General features: G+C 35.3%; 1 protein-coding gene across 1 annotated transcript in view; it reads right to left on the bottom strand.

Annotated features, from left to right (window-relative positions):
- The window catches only part of TENM3 (teneurin transmembrane protein 3), a 1,574,093-nt gene extending 1,550,566 nt beyond the window's left edge, over positions 1-23,527 (bottom strand). Inside the window, exon 1 of the mRNA XM_057303360.1 lies at positions 23,473-23,527. The gene's annotated coding sequence lies outside the window, so the exon portion shown is untranslated. The remainder of the gene's footprint in view (positions 1-23,472) is intronic.
- Positions 23,528-23,964: the final 437 nt, after the last annotated feature.

The raw sequence follows: 23,964 nt of genomic DNA, 5'->3' as shown, positions 1-23,964 counted from the left end.
ATATTTCATATAAATATGTACACAAGAATGCTAAGATCTGGGACTCCCAGATGGCTCAGTCAGTTAAGCGTCTACCTTTGGCTCAGGTCATGATCCCAGTGTCCTGGGAAGGATCAAGCACCATGTCCAGCTCCCTGCTCAGCGGGGAGCCTGCTTCTCCTCCCTCTGCCTGCCACTCCCCCTGCTTGTGCTCTCTCTCTCTGTCTCTCAAATAAATTAGTAAAAAAATAAAATTAATTTAAAAAAAGAAAAAAAAAAGAATACTAAAATGTTGAAAAAGTAAAAAAAAAAAAAAAAAAAAAGAAGAAATGCAAATTACACCAAGGTTGGAATTTCTATTGTTCCTTGATCTGTTTCCAAAATAGTCCTGCAAGCAACTTTCAAGCTTACACATTTAAAAAAAATAAACAAATGCAGGATCATAACCACCTAAATTTTTAATAATGACTAATTATTTTGGAAGGCAACAATAAGGGAATTTATTAGTTTGTAGTCTAATATTTAATTCTAAAACCTCGTCAGCTCAGAAGTGGTTCCTTGCCTTTTTAAGAAAGAGTAATAGGGATAATTTCATTATTGGATGTCTTAACTATGCCACCATGATGCTATTTTTCTTTAACTTTGTACCTCTTAAGACACGGGGATTTGCATTTCAAGCTGCCTCTACATTTCTCCTTAGTTTTGAAAAGAAGCATACTTTATAAATGAAAAAGTTGGACAATATTTAGCAATCAAAGGATTTTTGAAATTAGAATTCACTGATCCATTACTTCTTCAGGTTTTCATATGATATCCATGCAATATTTCTGAGGATCTTTTAGAAGTGCAGTGCATACTTACTCTTCTAAGAGGCTGCTCAGTGATTTGCAATCCCATCACAGAATGCCACAAGAAGTAGGTAATAACAGAGCAGATGGTCCTAATTATGTAAGTAACATGCAGTAAGCATTCAAAAGGAATTCAGAATAGTGTGTGTGTGTGTGTGTGTGCATGCACAGGTGCATGTGTGTGTATGCAGAAAATAGTATGGAAAATATAAATATGTACATACGTGTATATATGCCATATATAGACAGATGCAGTAAATACATACACATGCACATATTTATACTATTTTCCGTATGACAAATCTTTTAGGCTTGAAATACATTGAATAGAGGGTATTCTCTGTCATTTAGGAATAGATTACAAAAGTAATTTCTTAACCTCCTCCCCTATGAATGGTATTCTAATGTCTTGGAGTGTCACGTCAAAAGAGGGAGAAAGTATTATTTGCACTCATTCTATAGCTAACCATTTGCCATTTTAAAAGTTGACAAAATGTCATACATTTAATATACATTTCCATTTCCCAATTTTGTAGAATTGACAACACCATAACCTTTTGAAATTAACTTTGACCCAAAGATTCTTCTCTTGCAAGAGCTATTGTCAACACTGATTGCAATGAATGCATTCCATTTTATACATTCTGTGGACTTGAGACTAAAATCACTCAGAAATGTACCCCTAAATATTCATTCTAGCAGCCCAAAAGGATTTCAAACACTAACACATTTTAATTAAAGCAAATGAGCAGACATCAAATAGTAGAACGGCACATCCCACCGTAATTATACACTTAGCAGTTTGACTTCAGTTTCTCCTACTTAAACCCTCGTCCTGCAAGTGGTATCCCACAATGCCCAGCACAATGAGGTGATTATTCAAGTTTGTAACAAATAAATCAAGTATTAGAGAAGCTGTATAAAATAATATTCAAATTATAATTTATACATATTTAAAACAGGTGTATTAAGGTGTAAGGTATAAATGACAATAAATGTTAATAAATTATTAATGGTGAATTAAAGATGGGCTTGATTCAAATAAAATTCCTGCAGGAGAAAACCATGCACATTTTATTTTATGATTTAAATTCTGTAGAGAGCACAATTTGATATGCAACACTTCAGAGAATTACAAGCTCTAGAAACAATCATCTTTCATTCTAAATGATAAAAATTAATACAGATGTTATTTTAAATTAAATTTGAAGCATTTTTATAGGCAGAAAAGAAATGATTATGGAAGTTATGAACCTTAAAATACTTGTAATCCACCAAAGATGATGTTTTAAATTGCAATCAACCTGTCATAGTAATTTTCGTCTTTAAAAATGTATGTTAAGAGAGCAATTTTGATTCAGAAAGTCAGTTTTCAGTTCTTTGTCATTCTTTCCCCCAAATTAAAGCTTGTAAGATTGATGATATACAGGTCAAAATGTGAAGGTTCATAAAATACTGAAAGTCTTTTGGGGAGAATTAAAGCAATAGAACTGAATAAAAAAGTTAAGGAAAAACTGTTACACCTCAGAAAGCAAATAATTGGTAAGGCAGGGAACTTAAAAACCCACTCAAACTAATGGCAGACTATGACATTTTTCACTCCTATAGAATATTAGACCGTTATCAAATACTTGATGAGGGGAAGTACTCACTTACCAAATGCAATGTATACAATTTGCCGACGAGACGAGAACATTTTGTTTTATTAGGATACCTAAAACACTTGGAGTAGTTACGAGGAAAATATACCTTAAAATACTCTCTGATTTAGCTCTAGCTTTATTAAAACTAAAGGAAAAGCAAAACCAGCCCTGTACATCAGAGAGTACTTGTGCACCTTTAGTCTGGTGGGAGTTCATAGGTCACGTCGAAATCCTGTGGCCTCCATCCTCCAGTAAAAGACAATAAAAAATCTCATATTCTTTTCAAACTCCCAGCAGCTGAACCTCACTGAGAAGGAGTCTGAAACATAGCATGGGGAAAATTAAACACTGATGTTCTGCTAGACTTTTACGAAGTGTTTTTTTGAAGTAGTAAGTAGAATGTATGGGAGCGAAAGGTATTTACAGACAATATGCAAGCTTTGTAGTAAAGGATAGTATCCCTTCTACACCAAATCTTACTGTTTTTATACTTTAACTCCTTGCAGGTTATCTTCAGGTAGTAGGTCATATGATATGTGGGGCATTTAATATCCAAGCCAAGCATGCTGGGCTCCAGGAGCAAATGCTCTGAAATGCAATGGGAGTTGGAGATGTTGTAGCAGACGAGCCATTGTGCCTCACTGAACTTCCCTGAAATCTCTGAAATATAGAAGCAATCCAACACTAATTGTCTTGATTACTTTATTATGTATTGAAATAAACGAGGAGGCTCACCAAAATATCCCTGACTATTTGATTGTTGGTCATTTTGGGATGTTTGCTAGATAGTACAATGTATTCCATGAAATAGTTGATTTCATTTGATGTAACTACATATATTTATAAGACCATTCAAATTCACTTTGTGAAAAGGTTTTTTAGGAACGATCCTTCCTTCCGGGTTCTAAATGTTCTACCTTTGTAGAATGGTCAAAGATAATCTGGAAATGCAAAAATATATAAGCATTACTTCATTATTCTTAATGTTTGCAAGGAGTTCCTGAATATACAGCAATAATATTAATGAAGAAATATTAGCTAAACAAGGCTTCGTGTGACTGCCCGTGAGTCAGTTTATAGTATGTATACAGTATATGAATATAGAAACTAGAATGTAAGTCACTCCTTCTGCTCTATAGAACTTTGACTTGGTAAAGCTGTAGCTTCAGGAAAGGCCTATGAATCTCTGTGTGTGTGTGTGTGTGTGTGTGTGTGTGTGTGTGTGTCTGTGTGTCTGTGTCTGTGTGTCTGTGTGTCTGTGTGTTTTAGCTTGTGTATATTATGTCTATGAGTCACTGCTTTGTTTACAATTGGGCCCAGCCTAAATATTTTGACTGGCCAATGTTCTTTAATCTGTACTAAAAACTCAAGAAACCTCTACAGTCTCTTTAGGTTTTGTTTTATACTAGTATTTATTTTATAGACGGCTATGCAGGATTAAACATGTTTCAGAAGTAGACTCTTTGAGCACAGAACCTGATGAAATTCACAGAAGACAGATTTCCCATAATAAACTCATACTAACATTCTATTTTCAAGTACTTTCTTAGCCATAGAACTTCTGCATTTACTCCAATGATTAAAAACCATTCTACTGCAGTGCATTTTATAGCATTGGGCTTAAAAGTGATAGAATTTTACATGTATCTGCAAATTACCTAGGTTAAGGAAGTCTATCTACTTGTATATAACAATAGCTGCATAGTATGTTACTTGTTAATAGGGCTCTTATAATTCATATATATTGTACTGATTCGTCATTTAGGCATATGACGTTGACGAGCCTTTTTGTCTTTATGCCATTTTGAATTATTTGACTAACCATAAAAATAAATAAATGTAACACAATATAACTTCCTGACAGAGCTCTGCCACTTATAGACTTTGCTAATAGATTTGGGATAAGATTAAAAAAAAAATGCCTGCTAGGATATGCAAAGCCATGATAGAGACTGAGACATTTCTAAGTTACACTAAGTTTCATCTTCCCAAGTAGGGGTTGTAACTTGTGATCATCTGGATAACGTACAGAATCGGAGATTAATTATAGCTGTGTGATAGCTGAAAATGTTAGAGTTTGGAAATTTTTTTTAATCTGGGACTTCATTCTGTCAGACCTTTTTACAATTTATTGTTCAATAAAACCTATATTTTAGATGTGCTCTCGATATTAAAAATCATTATGGAAAAGATAACGGGTCATGATAAAAGTAAATACTTCTTCTAGAGATCTAAGTAACCCTGAATGTTGATGTATTTTTTGAACTACCTCGATTTCAAAGATATATTCTAGTTTTTGGCTCATGCCTTTAACCATAATCCTACTCTTTGACAGGCTGAAGGCAATTCTGTATTTTCTGGGTTCTTCACTGCATACCAGCTTTTGGAAGAGTGTCTGGTTCATGGACATCTTTCCATAAGCATTTATTGAATGGACGAATGAATGGAAACCAGGCACACTGTGGTACACAACACACAAACCAATATTTGTTGTAAAATATTGTTGATCTCCAGTAAGCCCAAGACTAGGAACTATCACTTCTAACTGGCCTTTATAAAATAATCATCAAGATTGAAATGATTTTGAACTTTCTTTAAAAAAGACAAATTGATATGATGAAAAAACAGTACTTTGGACTGTGAATACACACTCCCTAATTTTAGTTTAAGTTTTATTTGGTCCTCTAGCCTTGAACAATTTACTTAATTTGACACTTGGTGTCCTTATTCAGAAGAAGAGGAAAAAGAAAGAAAAGAAGAAGAAGGGGGGGGGAAAGCACAAAATTATCAATGTACTTCTGTCCTTAAGACTAAAATTTTATTTGATATGAACTACTCAGAATCCCTGCTCCAGAAATAAAGGTGTTAATGAATTCATTGCTTTATATGTCCAGCAACAATTTAAGAAGGCTTATTCTATCCTGAGGCTTGGTTTTAGATCTCTCCTAAACCAAAAGCGAGATAAAGGGTGAAAAACTGACTCCTTTACAATCTGCTGCATTCAGTTACAAGGATTTCCTAAGGAACCTACCAGTCCCCTGGATACAGCTGTTGTGTCTCCTTCAGCAGAGGGATGCCCGTTAGACCTCCATGCACAGTACCCCAAACCCTGGCTTCATGGATGGCACGTGCTATATGCAGATCCAGCACACAGAGGACCTACCTCACCGTAGATCAGTCAGTGTTTGCAGCAGCTCAGCTTAGTAGTAAGTCATGTCAAACTGCTTGCTGCGTTTTAAATAGCCAATCTGATTTTAATAACTGACTGGAGGTCCAAAACCATTAAAACACCATTACAAAAAAAAAAAAAAAAAAAGTCAACTTTTGGAAACTATTGAAGTTGAAAGGTAACATTTCGGGAGCATGAGAAGTTTTTGATGTTAATTAATGTGAAGTGGTAAACAATCAGTCCTAGAACTTTCAACCTGAGTGATGCTGAATGAGAGACTCACTCTGTTGGTGAGATTAACTCTAAGGTCTTATGCAGATGGATGATTCTATATTTTAACACGTCAGATGTCATTTAAATGTGTGTACCAGGAAAACCAATGAGCTGGGGGGAATCAGGAACATAAAATAAACCTTGGCAAGTCTGACTTGAAGATGCAAAATACAATGATCTCACACAGATTTGCTGTATATTTATACTCCTGTGGATGTGCCATATAAAATGAACTTTTAAATGCTTAGAAGAAATGCTTATGGGGGTGCCTGGGTGGCTCAGTCTGTTAAGTATCTGCCTTTGGCTCAGGTCATGATCTGGTGTCCTGGGATCCAGCCCTGCCTCAGGCTCCCCGCTGAGCTGGGATCCTGCTTCTCCCTCACAGAGCTAGAAGATACCATGTCTCACTGAGGTTAATCACAAACAGGACTTTACTCAATTCTGTGGTTTGCTCACAGGACAGCTCTGTCATGTTTTCTTCTCCAGTGTAGAAGCATTTGATTTTATATTAATAATGAAATAACCCCAATAGTAATAAAGCAATAAACAAACGCTCTGAGGAATTAGAGGTACTGTTCCCTGCTACACTGAGAACCCAAGTCATTTCTATGTACAGCTTTTCATTTGCCTTGTACCTATTTGTTATTTCAAAACACCTCAGCCCCTGCAGTGGCACTTTAAAACACATTTATAATGAAATTCTGAGAAGGCAATTCATCAAATTGCAGTGTGAATTGGAACAGGTTTTATAGCACTTTTATTGTGAGAAAAGAAGACCAAAAAAGCCAAAATGAGTAGTGCTTCACAAAACACATGGAATTGGGTAATATAAAATCAACTTTCCTGCTAAAGGAATATCCAAGCTCTTTGAAAACAATGATTCCAGTGCCGGCAGTCATTGGCTAAGCAAATGAGCAGGACCTTGTGTGATGAGCTCCAGCTCACCCTGGCTGGGCTGGGGACAGTCAAAACAGCTCAATGGTGAGAACAGCAGCCGGCTGGTCTGGGCACTGGGATATAAAGAAAATCCAAGGATTTCTGAAACGGTTTGGTTTCTTTCTTATGTTTCATTATTTATTTAACAAGTGTTCAGATGCAGACTACACATCCCTTGGCCACAATTTTCCATAGATTAGCTTTTAATTTTCAGCCAGTGGTCTTACCTACTGTAGGTCTTAATATTGAAAGTAAACAGTGATTCTGATTGGTATGAAATGTTATAGCAATATTTCATACTGGGATCGCTTTCTGCAGATGTTTTCATTTTATTTTCTGTTTACTCAACCTTGCAGGGAAGCCAATATTAGTAACACACATGATATAATTCAAGCTCTCTCTCTCTCTTTTTTTTTCTTTTTGACTGCAGAAACCATTTGAAAGGGTATCAAATTACACTGAAGGTTATGTTTATATAACAAAATTGCATAGCCAATTTATGCAAAATGAAATCATCAGCTTACATGCTTCATGAGTTCTTCTATAACTGTCATTTTTCTTAAAAATAACAATATGACTGTATTTATATACAAAAATAATAAATAATAGTTGCAAAGGAGTTTGATGTTAATGACTAAATCTGGACGTATCTTTAATGCTAAGAGAACTAAAATTCCACCATTTATGGAATAATCTCATTTTAATATGATGCATGTTACTGGCAAATCTAGTAACATTTATAGTAGTCTCAAATGATATTTGTTCATACTGTAATATTTCTTCAAATTCCAAAATACAACTTCTATAAAAATAATGTATGATCCTCTACTAAAAAGCACATAATCCAAGATACTGTATCCTATGCCAATGTGTGGAAATACAGAAGGAAAAAAATCAATGGTTTAGTAAGCACATAGACTTTAATTTAATTTAAATATTTTATTCCTATTATGGAAGTTTTTTTATGATTTTATGGAAATGAAATCTAAATAGTTTCATACCACTAAGAATCTTTAAAGTTACCTTTTCATTTGTCATTTGTATGAAATATTTATTTAAACCAAACAGCTCTATAAAAAATTAAAACTACGAGCAAGCCAATGAGTGTGTGTGCATGAGAGAGAAAAAATGAGTATGCATGAATCCATTTATCTTGTACAGGGAGGACAATTTTTGTTTAAAAGTTACACAAAGTACATTCCTTCTAAGTATCAGTGCTTCTAAGTGAAAACATCTGATATGAATCTTCTGTTATGTTGTTATGGGTTGTATTTCAATATAGATGTACAGCTGATATAACTTTGTGATGATATAGATAAAAAGAGAATTACTTTTATTCAGTGAATACAGAAGTTAAAAATTTCTTTTCTATTTAATGCCCACAAAGGACAACCAGTATATAGTGTGGGTGATCATGAGTGAAAGAAGCTTCTAATCTATTTGAAAAGATGAGAATTTTGGAAAATACTTTCAAACTTAACTAACATTTGAAGCAAACCAAGAACAAATATATATATATATATTTTTTTTTCTGTGATTGACCCTAAGTATTAGCATTTGCCTAAATATGTTCTCAAGATGTACAACCAAGATGATAGTAACAAACAATTCATATTGACTGGTTAAGGACTGCTCATTATTAAACTCACTACCAAGCTGATTTAGAAAGATGTATTTTCATGAGTATGTTAAAAATATAAAAGCAAAATCATTTTAGAATTCTCTAATATAAACAAAGTAATTAGCATATCAGAATGATTAACAGAATGATTTCCTTCCTACTTCCTTCCTTCTTTCCTTCCCCTCTTCCTTCTTTCCTCCCTCCTTCCATTCCTCCCTCCCTTCCTTCCTCCCTTCTTCCCTCCCTTCCCCACTTCCTTCCTCCTTCCTTCCCTCCTTCCCTTCCCTTAACTTTCCTTCCTTCCTTCCTTCCTTCCTTCCTTCCTTCCTTCCTTCCTTCCTTCCTTCCTTCTTTCCTTCCTTCCTTCCTTCCTTCAAGAGATAACACTTGGGTAAATTCTACTCTGGAGTTCACCTTTCTCCTTCTTAATAAAAAGGTAAAATACACAGAACTCATTTGAAACGTGAGGAGATCTAAAAAATAAAAACAAACCTGTGGCTTCTAAATTCTTCTTTTAAGATTCTTAACTGCTTCTCCGAATTTAGGTTACCTTTGTAATACTTCAAAACTTATTTACTTATAAGCCTCTATTTAACAATAATCATAGTTTTCAAAGCACTGTTACAGCACTATATGATCAAATTTATGATTTTAAGTGTTATTTTCACACTTATTCAACAAGCATTCAAAGCTTTGCAGGAAGCTAAACAATTTATCAATAGTTTACACTCATAATGATATCATAATTATTTCAATTTCCTCTATTTTTTTCTTAGTTGATATCACCCTGATTTTCTGGCCCAGCTATGTATAGGAAAGAAAAATGCACCTGATGTCTTTCTCCATTAGCAAACACTGCACAAAAAGGGTTACAGTTTATCTTTGTGAAGATTTCTCTTAGGAGCTTTTAAAAAAGTATGAGCATAGGCAGAAATGCACATAGCTATGATGTCTGCGTTCATATTTGTAGCAAGATTCTTTTTTAATGTACCTATTAGTGGGAGCTAAACAGTCTGAATGTTGAAAGGAAGGGGCATGCCACTGATGTATAGTTCAACAGCCAACGGAATGCAGAGCTCATTAAATAGAATACATTTTATATAGCATCTTGAGTTGCAGAGAGTTCTGAAACCTTGGTGCTTACATGTTTCCAACGTTAACTATGCTAGTTAAAAATAAAGAATTAAACCTAAATGTGCAACATCTTTACTCTCCTTCATATAACTCATTAAAATGTAGGTAAATGGAAACTTAGCACTCAGCCTCAATACCATATGATGATTTCATGTAAGGGAGACTTTTGAGTGAGTTACAACAGTTATACATTCCAGTCGTTTTTAATAAGTGCATATTACCTCCTGAGAGAGGCGATGCTAGTGAGGAATTTGAGGTGCCAACAACATCCCTACTCAAACACAGAGGAAAGGAAGGACTTGTTCAAAGCTGGCCCTAGGGGAAGCAAATTGGGTTCCTGCCTAGGGCACGCACATTTTTGGAGAAGGGGTAGAATCCCAGGGCTTACTACAGGTATAGCTGTCCCTTTGATCTCTTTACCTGCAGCAGTCTTTGCCAAGTTTCCAGGAGGCTGTAAGATTTCATGTTTAGAAGCTGCCTCAAGACATCCTGACACAAGCTGGATATGGGACGCCTCAGGGCAGCCTTGAAGCAGCATGAAGGTTACTGTGCTAAACGAATGAAACCACACAGAAAAACTGTCAGCAGCTTAGAAAGAGCAAGGTGATTCTTGGTGGTTTCAAGCATAGAATTTTTAGAAGTAGTGGTATACAGGCATAGGTGTTGATGTTTATCAAATCCAAGCTGACTTTTTCTCTCACGATCGCTGTTATTTCTATGACTTAACTATTCCTGGATTCTAGGATCATGCGTCCATGTAGTCCAATCCAGAGTCAATCCAATCTAGAGCATTTACTAAAAATGATAAGCCTGATGTTAGTCTTAGAAGAGAGAGGGTGGAGGGGGGTAGAAAATAGATGTCATTTTTTTAAAAACTGGATTGGGAATTGCTATATAAATTAATTTTGATTTTAGTATTCCAGAATGAACCTATAAGGAATAAAATAAAGAATAGCATACTATAATAAAAGTCAGTGTGAGATATATTGCCATAGGGGAATACCTTATAGTCACATAAAGAAAATGAGATGAAAACTTTCTGAAAACTAATTCATTTAGTGGTCTACATCTGGATTTTAATTCTGTGGTACCAATTTGATAGGTTTAAGGTAACACACACACACACACACACACACACACACACACACACAGAGCCTGATTCCCTACTCCATAGCTCAGAGACCAGGCTTGTGCAAACTTGGAGAATAAAACCCACTGTGAATTTATGCAGAGTTGAGGGGCTTGTAAAGCTGTCTTGAAAGAAAATTTGAAACTACCCATTCATAGTCCCAGAAACATGGAATTCTCTCTCTAAAATCAGTGTAGAAATGTATTGGGGCCGACAGCTGTGCAGGCTGCCAGCTTGAGAAAAACCGTTCTCCCCTGGAGCTAAGCATACATTTTTGTGCTTCCAAAAGAAAATGAGAGAGGGGGATAAAAGAAGTACTACTGTACCTGATGTATAATGAGTGAGCTCTTCTAGGGCTCAAGGGAGAGTTAAACTTACTATGCTGGGTGCTTTCCCCCTCCCCTGCTCTTTTATTTCTCTATCTTAAGTAAATTAGGAATATGGAATCAACTTTGTTTTTTCTTTCCTTCCACCATCTCTACCACATAATTCCCCTTTGTAATAATTATTATGGCTAAATGGAAGGAAAAGATATTGCGGTTATAAAGGAGACTAGGTAAAATAACCACTTTTGGAGTATAATTGTTTTTGACATGGGAAAAGAAGTTGGTAGGGTGTTGAGAATCTAAATAATTAGTATCATACTTTATTGAGATAGAACTTCATGTATCTAATATCATCCATGAAAATTCCAGGTGGGGTGGGGGGGGCAGATAAAAGCCACTACTCACTCTATTAAGCAGAATAACCCAAATTTTGACAAATACCAATCACCTGAGTACTAAAGTATGACTTTTGGTGAACATTACTTTTTGTTTTTGAAAAATTACAGATCCCAGAAATCATACATAAAAATAGTAAGGACTAAATTTAGGTATAGGTTAGGAGCTATATTAGCTATTTTCCACAATTATTTCATTAATTGCTCATAACAAGCCTTTGAAGTAGGTGATTTTTATTATCTGCATTTTACAGATGAAGAGACTGGGTCTCAAAGAGGTGAAGTAATGTACAAGTGGCCTTCAAGCAATTACATGACGTCAATGTCTGTGATATTTCAAATGGCAGAGGACTGTCATGAGATTACCCACCGGGTCAAAATAAAACACCAGCAACAACAAAAACATTCACTGGATTCAAATATTCTTAAACATGGGATGGAGGAGGAGAAGGCAGGCATCTCCTTCTTGAAACTGTAAGCAGACATGGGGTAAGGAATGCAAAAAAAAAAAAAAAAACAGTATTTTTTTCAAATAATATGGAGTTCAACTTGTGAGTGCCATTAAAAAAATAATTTCTTGGTTGAAAAAATCATATTTATTAGAAGCTTAAATAAAATGGCATCAGACAAAATCCAACAAGGATTCTGTAGTCGATTTATAAATGTTGATGGGTAGAAACAAAACATGTCTACATAGACAAAAAAGCTCACATTGCAAATATTAACCAATTACTGTGTTAAGCACTACAAATACTAACAATACCTTATGAATAAGTAAAATATTCAAGGGAGAAATACTAGATACAATCAACATCTGATAATGAGCAAGAAAGGAAGAGGAGGACGAGGAAGGGAGAGAGGACAGGGGAATTATGCCTGCATGTGGGCACACACATGTGCCTGAGTGACCAGGGCATTTTCAGTGAAAAGGAGAAACCCTCAATAAAGGCAGAGAAACTACCAGGAGTAATGGATGATAATTTAAAAAAATGAGCTGTAGAAAGGTAGCTATATAATACAAACTAATGGAATCAAGTATTTTTTAGTGGCTGTATGAAGGTACTTGTGAGACATCAGACATTGTGTGTAATTGAGAATATATCTTTTCTTTGATTAGAACAACGAAGGAGCACACACGAAGTCTTTTGATTATGTGAATTCACCACAGAGTTGTACACTTCAGCTTCATTTTAATAAAATGGCAACCCCCTAACAACTGAAACCTATTTACAAAAAGTGGAGTCTACTCACCATGATTACTACTACATTGGAATGATTCTGAAAATTAACAGGTGAAATATGATTGAATATAGAGAGATAACCTTTAGGAACTCAGTTTATGTCTATATGTGCAAAATAAATTAAGCATGATTCATCATACTGATTCCTTAGAGCTGCCTTAATATACAGACCGGTGGTCTAAAGATCCATTCAGCTCAAGTGATAACCAACCAGGAGTTTGGTAAAAATAAGATGATTATATATAAATGCATCTGGGCATCTGTTTTTGTAATTATCAAAAGAGCTCATAACTTAATGATATTCATCAGCCTGTGTTCAATCCGCAGGATTTGTGTTTGTTCTCTAACATCCAAGAGAAACCAGCCAAGTATTTTCACTTTGGCGCTAGTTAAGAAAAGAGATAATTAATAAACTGACTTGCCCAGCATGTTAAAAATAATGGCCACAAAAAATCCTCAGATCTCTGTTTCTCACCACTTGATTATGTTTTATCATGAAAATGGTAATAAATAATATCAACTTTATGCAAATTCAAAATTCACTAATTATTTTTCTATAACTATAATAAACATGACAAAGAGTTTGAGGTGGATATGCATTATAGTGTGAGTGCCACTATTAAAAATATTATTGCATCACCATTAGTCACAAAGTAAAAAGATGCATATTAACAATTAATTTTTGAGAGGATGTTCTTCTTTAATAGAGATCTTGTGAACCATAACCTTAATCTTTAAAGGCTTTTCAGCCACCATTCCTCTTAATGTTTTGTGTATCACACAAAATCAAATCAAATAATTTTAAGAAAATTCCACGGGGACACGGTTGTTTAATATCTTAGAAGGCCGTGCTTTATAGAGCAAAGAGTATGGGCTTATGGACTCGACTTAAAAAACTGGCTCCAGCTTGGAGATCTTAAACAAGTAATTCGAACTCTCTGAACCTTAGTCTCATCAGGTAGCAGTAAGAAAAAATATTCTATTTCCTTTCCTGAAAATAAAACAAAACAAGATAATATGTGCATCTCATTCATTCAGTATCCGGTGAGTACTGATCGAATATCTAGCATGTGCCAGACACTATTTTCTCTACTGGAGGATACAGTTTCGAACATTGCAAAACCCAGCCTCACAAAGTTTACATTCTAATGGGGAAGGAAAGCAAATATACATATATAATATCTATGCAATAGTATAATGTTAGGGATGCACTCAATGAAGGGGTCAGTGATGGGTGGGTGTTAAGTAAAGTTTCAATTCTCTATAAATATTCATATATTTTATGCTCTTTCTTTTATCCCTTCCTTTGAATCTCCTTCTTTCAGGTTTCATAAGTGAGATTCAACATACACACACACACACACACACACACACACACACACACACACATATACACACAGAGCAAGCTGGATATTCCTGTTGTTATTATGCCCATATATCTAAATTTTAAGAGTATTTTTCTTAGGCTGCTTTTTTTCCTTCTATAAAGATAGTGCTATTCTATTTCTCAGTGCTCAAGCATACTGATGGGGAAGGTATACTTACAGCTTTGTATCTTTGTCCTATATTCATTGCAATTTGCTTCCGATATTCTGGAGTATAAATGTGCAGGTGTGTAGGGTATGATTTGTATGGCTTAATTAAATTTTGCCCAGTAATATATACTACATTGAGAAAAAAGAAACAGAACTTTAACTTTTTAAACAAAATTTTCTGATCAATTCTCTCCTTTCTCTTAATAGTGATACTTAACTTTCCTACACTACTTATTTTTTTTCTGAAACGTATTATATGGTTTTAAGGATTTGCTTGGTCAAATATATCTCATGTATGGGAATAATCACTTGCCCTTGCTTCCATTGAATTGCTATACTTGTACATGTCAATCATAGTTTCTAATCACTTGATTTTGCCAGTGTTGTAATTCAACATTGCATTGACACAATTATAGGAAAATCCAAGTAACATTTATTTGGAGCTTCTCTGCTGTGAAAATTAAATGTTCTGTATATATGTAATTTAGAACAAATTTTGGTATATAGTAAGTGCTCAATAAATCTTAATTCCATCTTTGTCTCCTATGTGAGAGCTTGTAATAGTTTTCCAACTTGGCTTTTTACCTCTAGGGTTAATCGGGCTAATTCCATCTTCCAACTGTCATGAGGTAAACTTTCTAAAATACAAATGGAGACATGCCACTTCTTTTAATATTCCTTTATCACTTCACCATGGAATGCAAAGCCCTTCATGTTAGAGTCAGGTAACTGCAGGTAACACAGTTTTTCTTCGAGTCTTTCCAGCATCTCCTCTTTGCTTCCCTACAGTGCTGATAATACTCTACTCCAAATTATTTTCATTTTTGTCTTCCTCATTACATAAGAGGGGACATACCTCATTTACCTTAGTACCTTGGCAGGTGTTCAGCTAATGTTTGGTAAATGAATGACCAGTTAATGGTGATTGGATAAATAAAAATGTGTCAAAATACAGGCTGCAGAGCAGACATGAACTTTTTTAAACAAACAAAAGTAAATGTGTGTTTTTTTAAATATTTGTTTTTAATAATCTGTTTGGTTAAATGTCTTTTTTTGCATAAATCCACTGTTCAAACAACATATTTTGCTGAAATACTCAATTTGGAACAGTTTTGTTGTTAAGATACTATTTTTGATATCTACACACAGGATCATTTTTAGAAGTATCATCTTGCTTCTCCCACCTCTCCATATTACCTCAATAGACACACACCCTGTAAAATCACTCATGACGTCTTTCTAAAGTGTCACTTTTATTGTACCCTGTTCTCATTTATTTTACACTTCTTCCCTTTATAAGGACCAAAATTTTCCCATTAGTACTCAAGAGCTCCCCTTGGCTGGTTCAGTTGGTACAGCATGCAACTCTCATCTCTGGTTTGTGAGTTCAAGCCCCATGCTGGGCATGGAGCCTACTTTAAATAAAATAAAATAAAAATAAAATAAAATAAAAAAAATAAAATAAATTAAAAAAAAAAAGCTTGCCCTGCACGGTGCCCTCCTATCTTTTTATTGTGACCTGTAACGATCTGCAACTCCAGAAGGCTTTTACTAGTGACTGCCTGTCCTCCAACATAACCTTGCTCTTCTCTACTCCAGCGTTTTACTTACACTCTTCCTCACACAGGAATGGCACGGTGGATGTGAAGATGTACTACCCAGGTCTCCCTTCAAGTAAGAACTTTAGTGTCCAGCTGTAGACAGTGTGGTCGACAGACAGCCTCCAGACCTCAGCAACTTCAAGGTCAACCTCAACTACAGAAGGCCACCTAGCCCAAGGTAAAGCCCTCCCACTCCTGATGGCCAAGTGAGGAAGGCGTGACAGATCCGTGTTGGCCCCACTTAGGATGCTCTTATGGGGAACAATGACTGTGGACTTCCTCTGGCTTGGCTGAGGCTTTGTCAGCTAGTGTCACAGTTCAGCTTCTCCCTCTGCCCAATCCTGCTTGCTCTGCTTCTGCTTCACAAGGTTTCATTCCTAATACATATCTTGAACTCCAAACTCCATCTCAGCATCTGCTTCCAGAGAACCCAACCGGCAACAAATGGTCTTCCTTATGTTCTCTCCTGCCCACATCATCCATCATTTCAAGGACACTCAATCATCCATCATTTCATGGCCAACACATTTCCCAGGTCTCTCTTGACTGGTAAGGCCCAAGTTGAACTGATCTCAGTCCACTTTTACAAGGACTTGCTACCTCACCAACTCATTTTGAGAAAAATGTCCTTTTCTTCATATATAACTCGTGTGTTTGCAGAAGTCTTTTTATTATCAATTAACCTCTTAAAGTCAGGGGCCATCTCATTATTTTTTTTCCTTCTATCCACAGCAGGTAATAGAATACTTACCAGGAAGAACTAAACTACTTAATGTTTACTTAATGGAAAATAACACATTTTAGAGGATACAAATATTAATAATTTTTATGTTTTTTTTCACTTTTCTGTAAGTCATATTTAAGATAATTTAGTTAGCCTTGATTTGAAAAGAAAAACAAAGCAAATGCCTATGTACATTCTTCAGTGTATATAATTGCAGTGGTATGCCTTTCAGGAAGTGATGCAAAGGAAAATATTTAAAGTTCTTACATTCTTGGCACAATATTTGCATATAAGTTGAGGTATATTTTTGAAATCCCACAGCCAGGGGGTAAGATTAAATAGCAATTAATATGAAATTGGCACTGGATAGTGTAGTAAAATGGAGCCTAAACAAAGAACTAGAAAACACATCAATACTCTAAATTACATTTGACAGGATGAATTCTGTTTGGTTGTGATGTTGCAAGTCAAACTTTGAGCTTTACTCAAAGTAAAGTATCTTTTAAGTCACTAGCAAAAATATTTCAGATGGCTGTTATCACAAATAGTAAAGGTATACTTAACTAACAAGTAACAAATTATCCCCTCAAGGAGATGCAGTGGTCTGCTAATTATTTCCAACAGAAATAGTCGTGTTTTTTTGTGTTTGTTTTTTCTTTTTCTTTTCTATGAAAACCTGGGAAGATTAGGGAAAATGTTTATTTCAATGATTCTTACTGAATTCCTTCAAAGCTCTTCAGTTAAATCCAAGAATTGTGATACAAATTGACAGAACACAGACTTAACACTTAAAAAAAAAAAAAAAAGTTTGCAAGAATCCTAGCTTCTCCATATACGCATGATATTAAATCTAAAATCTCCTAAAGGTAACATAAGTGTGTATTCCCAGAAACAAAAACCTCCTTCAACTTCCTCCATGTGTCTGTCTGTTGAATAGAACAGAATTATGCTCCAGCTGTGTGAAGTCTCTTTGACACTTTTCAACAGCTGAAACACACCCTCACACACTCTTTGTCCTTGAAATTCTTAATAATCCTGCTTTTGATTACATGTTGTTGAGAAAATATTTAGTTTTTAGGTTTTATCTTTCTAACCATTGCTTTCATTCTGGATTGCAACTTAGAATAATAAATAAGGTTTGTATCAAACCTCCCTTCTTTTTAAGAGTGGTAAACTAGTATATAATTTTAATCCTTTGGCTACTGCTTTATAGCATGATAAACTGATTTCTGTCTGAAATATATAGTTTACAGATAACCTATGTGTTCATTTCTTTCTACATAATACTTGAAGGCAAGACAAACTTAAAAACGTGCTTAATGGGATAACTGATTCGCTGATGGCTTTTCTGTGGGAGAACTGCATTTGTACTGGCCATCACTTAGGGACACAGAAAATAAAAGCTTGGATTAGAGTCTGAAAACTGATGAAAAGCCCACCTCAGACAATCTTTTGAGCGCAGAGAAGAAAAATTCTTTGTTCTCCCTTGACACTTTGTCTTTGGGAAAGGAGCAGAGGTCTCGAAACAGGCTAAAAGAATAAATAAATACATTTGATATATTATTCTGTGTAAGAGACTCTCAAAAGATGGATACTTTTTGTTATCTTCAGAAACAGTATACCATGTTTTCTAAAATACTTTACCAGAACATTGTAGTCCAAGGGAAGAGGAATTTCCCCTGAGATAAGAGCAAACACACTCTTTGAAAGTAATCCCAGGTATGAGGATTAGAAAGATAACTTGAAGCTTCATTTCTTTTATCTTATCACATCTTTGCTCCTCGCAGAACTTTAAGTGCTAAGTTCTGTTTAAAAGAACACCACACTGGAGCTGCACAAACTGAAGCAAAAATTTTCCCCAACTTGTGGGCAGTAGGAAAAGAGAAACTGCCCCTTACTAACTTTTGAAAAGTCTTTTACAGGTGACTGAAGAGTCCCATCTTTAGACTATGTACTTAACTTTGGCAAGAACAAGTCATGAGCAAATTTGAAGTGGGTACTTCCAATGCTTTAGCAGAGCAGTGATACACTTTATTATAAACTGCACCAACATACCGCAATTCAACAACAGCAACTATAATTCACGTACTGCAACTGAACAACAAAAAGAATTTTCCAGTATGTGACACTTTTAGCATTGGGGTTACAAAAGAAAATGGCTAAAGGACACATCACATGTTTCGTGCTCAGCATTCTCTTTTTTACGAAAAACGGCAATCAGGTGTCACAGAATGGCTTCAGTTATAAACTATGTAAGACAAAGGATTACAGTGTATAGCACAGGGAATATAGTTAAGAATATGTAACAACCTTGGTAAAAGAGGGTAGCTAGATTTATCATGGTCATCACTGTAATATACATAAACGTCGAATCACTATGTTATACACCTGACACTAATACATTGAATGTCAATTACAGTTCTATAAAAATAAATACATAAACAAATGGTTGATCTTATATGCTATATGGATTTTATCTCAATAGAGCTATTAAAATAAATAAAATAAAATATAAAATTAAACAAATAGATAAAAATTTTAAAAAGAAGATGGGTTGAAACCAGAGCTCCAAGTCTGGGTTGTGAGCTGCTCTTCATGAAAAGGGATACTGACTCTATGGTTGGTTTTGTTTTGTTTTGATTTCTGGTGCTCAAATAAAGTAATATACCTAAAGTAACTTAATAATGTTTATAAAGCAAAGCTAATGTATGATGATACAGTGGAGCAATTCATGAATGGCATGGTAAACTTCTTAAAAACACAAAAGAAAGGAATTAAGAGTAGACCTGAGTGCTGACTATAAGATTTCATTGAGAAGAAACAGAATTTTACAGAGCATAAGTTGACATCAATCAACTGCTTTTAAAGGGAATTAAGATGTTCCTTTTGTCAAGTTTAGTACATTACAAATGTGGAACAGTATAACATTATTAATTTAGACAACACAAATGTTAGTATCTGTGACTATTTCATAAGATCTAGGTTGAAATAAATGTGTTTTATGAAAAAAATAAATCTTTTTACTATGTATGAGGGAAAGGTTAAAAAATGAACAAGATTTTAAGAACTGCATGAAAGGAAGGGAAATTTCATAAGGCAAGTACTAGGAACCTTGATTCTATTAACTAGAGATAGGAAATGGGGCACATTTGTCTTGGACATCATTTGGAGCATTTAATTACTAAGTCATCAAAATAACCTTACTCTACAATGACTTTACTTGTAAGGTAGTTCCATGGCGTGAATTCAGGGACATTATTACAGCAAGGCTCATAACAAATCATTCATATCCATTTCCTTTAATAATCTATTAGGAGACTGTAGTACAGTGAAAAAATGGCGTTTCTTTTAAGCTCTTCTATAATTCAGATTTTTATCAATGTGGACTAACCCTGTGGTCAATTAAATCTGAAGTAGTGCAGTTTTTATGTTTCTTGAATATAGTGGACCTGAAAGCAAATATTATTTTATGATATGTTAATAACAGAAGGAATTTTACTAGCAATATTTAGTGGAGCATAAAGGCACCTAAGGCTTTATCTATTTGCACAGTAGCAGAACGGATCTAAGAACGATTCCAACCATAACTCTTAGTCAAACACATTAGCGCAGTCCATTTACATAGCACAATGCTCAGTAGAGACCTGGAAATATTCTTTAAAGTTACTATTAAAATTTTTCTCCAAAATGTCCTTCTGTGCATAAATGCCAAGTCTGAACCACCAGTTAAAAACCATAAATGGCTCTAGAAAATAATCTAATTTGTAACTGGACATAGTCCACCCCCACTCACACCACCACCCAAATCCTGAGAACCAATTCACAATCAATAAAATCTTGTTTTTTCCCCTAAAATTATAGAATTACACATTTTATTTTTTAAAGATTTTATTTATTTATTTGACACAGAGAGCCAGCCAGCAAGAGAGGGAACACAAGCAGGGGGAGTGGAAGAGAGAGAAGCAGGCTCCCAGCAGAGGAACCTGATGTGGGGCTCGATCCCAGAACGCTGGGATCACACCCTGAGCCTAAGGCAGACGCTTAATGACTGAGCCACCCAGGCACCCCAGAATTACACATTTTAAAACATCAAAATATTCTCAAAAGAGTCCAAAGTGGTCTCAAAATTTTCGTTTAGAACCCTGACAGACAAACACAAGTGCCAAAAGGTATCAGGTGGCCAATTAGACTGCAAGGGATCCATGCAATGCACAAATACATCCCTTAGAGATAAAAAAGAAAAAGAAAAAGAATTTATTCCTCTCTTCCATAGTGTATGTAAACGCTCATTCCAGCTAAGGCTATTTTATTTTGCTTCTTCATTCTTTTCCCCATTATAACTTCATACGATTAGAATTTAAGATCATTTCCTAATATCTGGGTGATTCTTCTATTAAGATAAAGACAGGTTTTTCTTTTTTTGTCCAAAACTTGCACAGTGTTATGCATGATTAAGTACTTGAATGTAGCAATTCTTATCTGATAAGGTTATTATGCCATCAAAAATTTAAATCAATGCCATAAATTATAGCTTGTTATAAGTCTCCCATTTAGCCTCTGATAAGCTTCTGTTATATGTTTATAGATACTATGACACAGAGATTTCAGTGAGCTTTGATCAATATATAGAACTAAAGTAACTTCTCACTATTATCATTTAATTTAAATATCATATATATCCATTAAATATCATATCTATCTATCTATCTATCTATCTATCTATCTATCTATCTATCTCCATTTGGTTCAGTTCTTACTATGAGTTCAAACTGGAAAAGCTTTAAGAAAATAATATTTAAAGGAGAACATCATGCTCCATGAATTTATTTATTTTTCTTTATTTTATGTTTTTAAAGATTTATTTATTTATTTATTTATTTGACAGAGAGAGAGAGAGAGACAGCGAGAGAGGGAACACAAGCAGGGGGAGTGGAAGAAGGAGAAGCAGGCTTCCCGCCAAGCAGGGGGCCCAATGCCAGGCTCGATCCCAGGACCCTGGGATCACGCCCTGAGCCGAAGGCAGATGCTTAACAACTGAGCCACCCAGGCGCTCCATGCTCCATGAATTTAAAGATCAAATTGTACTACATCAAGTGTCGTTTTAGATAGTAAACAGTATACCATGGGAAATACACCCATGTTATATTATCAAAATCTTGGAAGGAAAGAAAATATTTCTATCTAAAATGTTAATATAATATAAATCCTTTTCTCTCGAATATTGTATTTTTGGGGAAATAGTGTAAACTTGTAAGATCAGCATTATACCACACTGAAGAGAGAAGAAGAAAAACATAGGGACTAGTTAAATCGTATCTTAAACATGTCTTCATTTTTTATTATATTTTTCTTATTAAAAAAAAAAAGGAATTTTTACTCCCTTGCAATTGCCTTCTGTTTAAAGGAAATCCCCTGAGAGGTGTGGACAGAACTTAAGCATCAATTCAGAGGAATGGCGAGGGTAGGGCACGGTGAGGAACAGAGCTTCAAAAGGAACCAATGCATGAAAGAAAGTCACCTTGTTAGGTGACAGAACAGTGCATTTGCCTCCGGGATCGAAGCTTTATTGAATATTCCTATTTTAAATGGACAGTGTAAACTACGCCATCATTACCTCTAGGTGGGTACTACAGGGCTGTATCCTAGATATGTCAGAGAGATGACAGGATTGCTGAAATTGCTTATTCTTTTGTCACACAAAATAGATAAGAGAAATATGCACATTTTTGCTGATTCAAATATTAAGTTGGAAACTCTGGCCTTAAAAGGGGTCAGGGAGAACACGGAGAACTTTGAGTAATGGATATATTCCTGCCCTCTGTTAACCCGTTCTGTATGCTCCTACTATTCTAACTGGTGATCAAAATTTGCCCACTGATTTTTCTCAAAAATACATGGAGAAGAAATGTGGATACTTAGCTTCAAGGTTTCATTTAGTGTTCAGATTATGCACAAATTACAACTCCATTTTATGCATCAATTTTGCCACTAATGAAGCAATGTCAATTGTTACTACACTGTGTTAGAGAATTTTGTAATTTCATACACAACCTTCCCACGTTTCAAGACTTCTCTTGATGGTGGGCTAAAACATTCTACGAATAGTCCAAGAAAGGAAACCTGAAACTACTTATCAACTGTCCCTCATACTGTACCTTCAACTGTGTAATTTACCTAGGCTCACAGAACGTTTCGGACATGGTTTACGGATACGCCAGTCTGTTTCCACCAAGGCTACTCAACAGCTCTATCTCATCTCGCCTGCATTACTGCCATGATTTCCTTGTTTGATTTTTTTCTTGCCTCTTCTCATTGCCCTCCTTCTTCTTCCCACAAAACCTTACCTTGCCAGAGTTAATTCTGCATTTTGAAAATATTCTGAATGCTGAAGACATGGTAGTGAATAAACCCTTTCTTCAAGCAAACCACAGAGACAAGGGTGGAGGGAAAAGGCCTCCAGAACCAATGAGGGGACTCAGGAGAAAGAAGTACAGCAACATACTATGAGAGAGAGAGAGCCCAGCAAAACCTCCAAAGCTGACTCACCTGCCAGAAACATACTGGAGGATCTGAGACCTCGTAATGCAAACCATTCACTAAACTTGTACTTAAAATGAGCATTTGGCCAAAATATACTTTAGCCGATTTTGCGGACTCTCTGATATTAAAATTCTTTCCAAGATGAAGTTTAGAGTTAATCTGGTTACAAATACCATTTGCTTTAGCTCACTTTTCTCTCTAGTCCAGGCCAAAAGGAAAGTCTGACTTCGGTGATTCTAGAACAAATAATCAGAATTGTAGAGAAGAGCCTACAGGAGACTTGTTTTGAGGATCTTTTAGAAGTGGTAGTTAAGCAGACATTCTAACAACAGGATGCCTTTAGTAAGATTTCCCCCTCCTTTAGCAATCTGTACTTACACAGGGAAGAGCTACTCCAGGCATGGGAAGTCTCAGATGTGAAAGAAAATATAACGAGTTGATGGATTCCAAGTAGTTTTTTGTGGCTGAGTCAAAGGGAGTGTAAAGGCATGATTTAGGGCTGGCCAGGCTGGAGTCCAAGACTCTCTCATGTAAATAAATAACCAATGGAGGAGGCAGGGCTCCTTAGAGAAAGCAATTTTCAACTTGCAAACTGGAAATTCTTATTCTACTTCAACTCCATCTCCAAGCCTTCACTTCCTTTGAAGACGGAATCCAAAGAAAATGAGCATGTATGTAAGCTACATTCTTAGCAAGTTCTCATCTTGGCCTGAAAGTTGGAAATTCTAGACCAGAGCTGTAACCAGAGCAAACACAATAGGTGCGAGACAAATTCTGTTAAATCTATGAAAGATTTAAATAATCTAATATCTGAAAGAATAAATAATCTATTCTTGGTTAAGCACTATTTAAACAAAATTACATAATGCT

The sequence above is a fragment of the Ursus arctos genome, unplaced genomic scaffold (genome assembly GCF_023065955.2).
Source record: "Ursus arctos isolate Adak ecotype North America unplaced genomic scaffold, UrsArc2.0 scaffold_27, whole genome shotgun sequence".
NCBI classification, from domain to species: Eukaryota; Metazoa; Chordata; class Mammalia; order Carnivora; family Ursidae; genus Ursus; species Ursus arctos.
The sequence above is the reverse complement of the archived record's forward strand: the minus strand, read 5'-3'. Positions and strand labels throughout refer to the sequence as shown.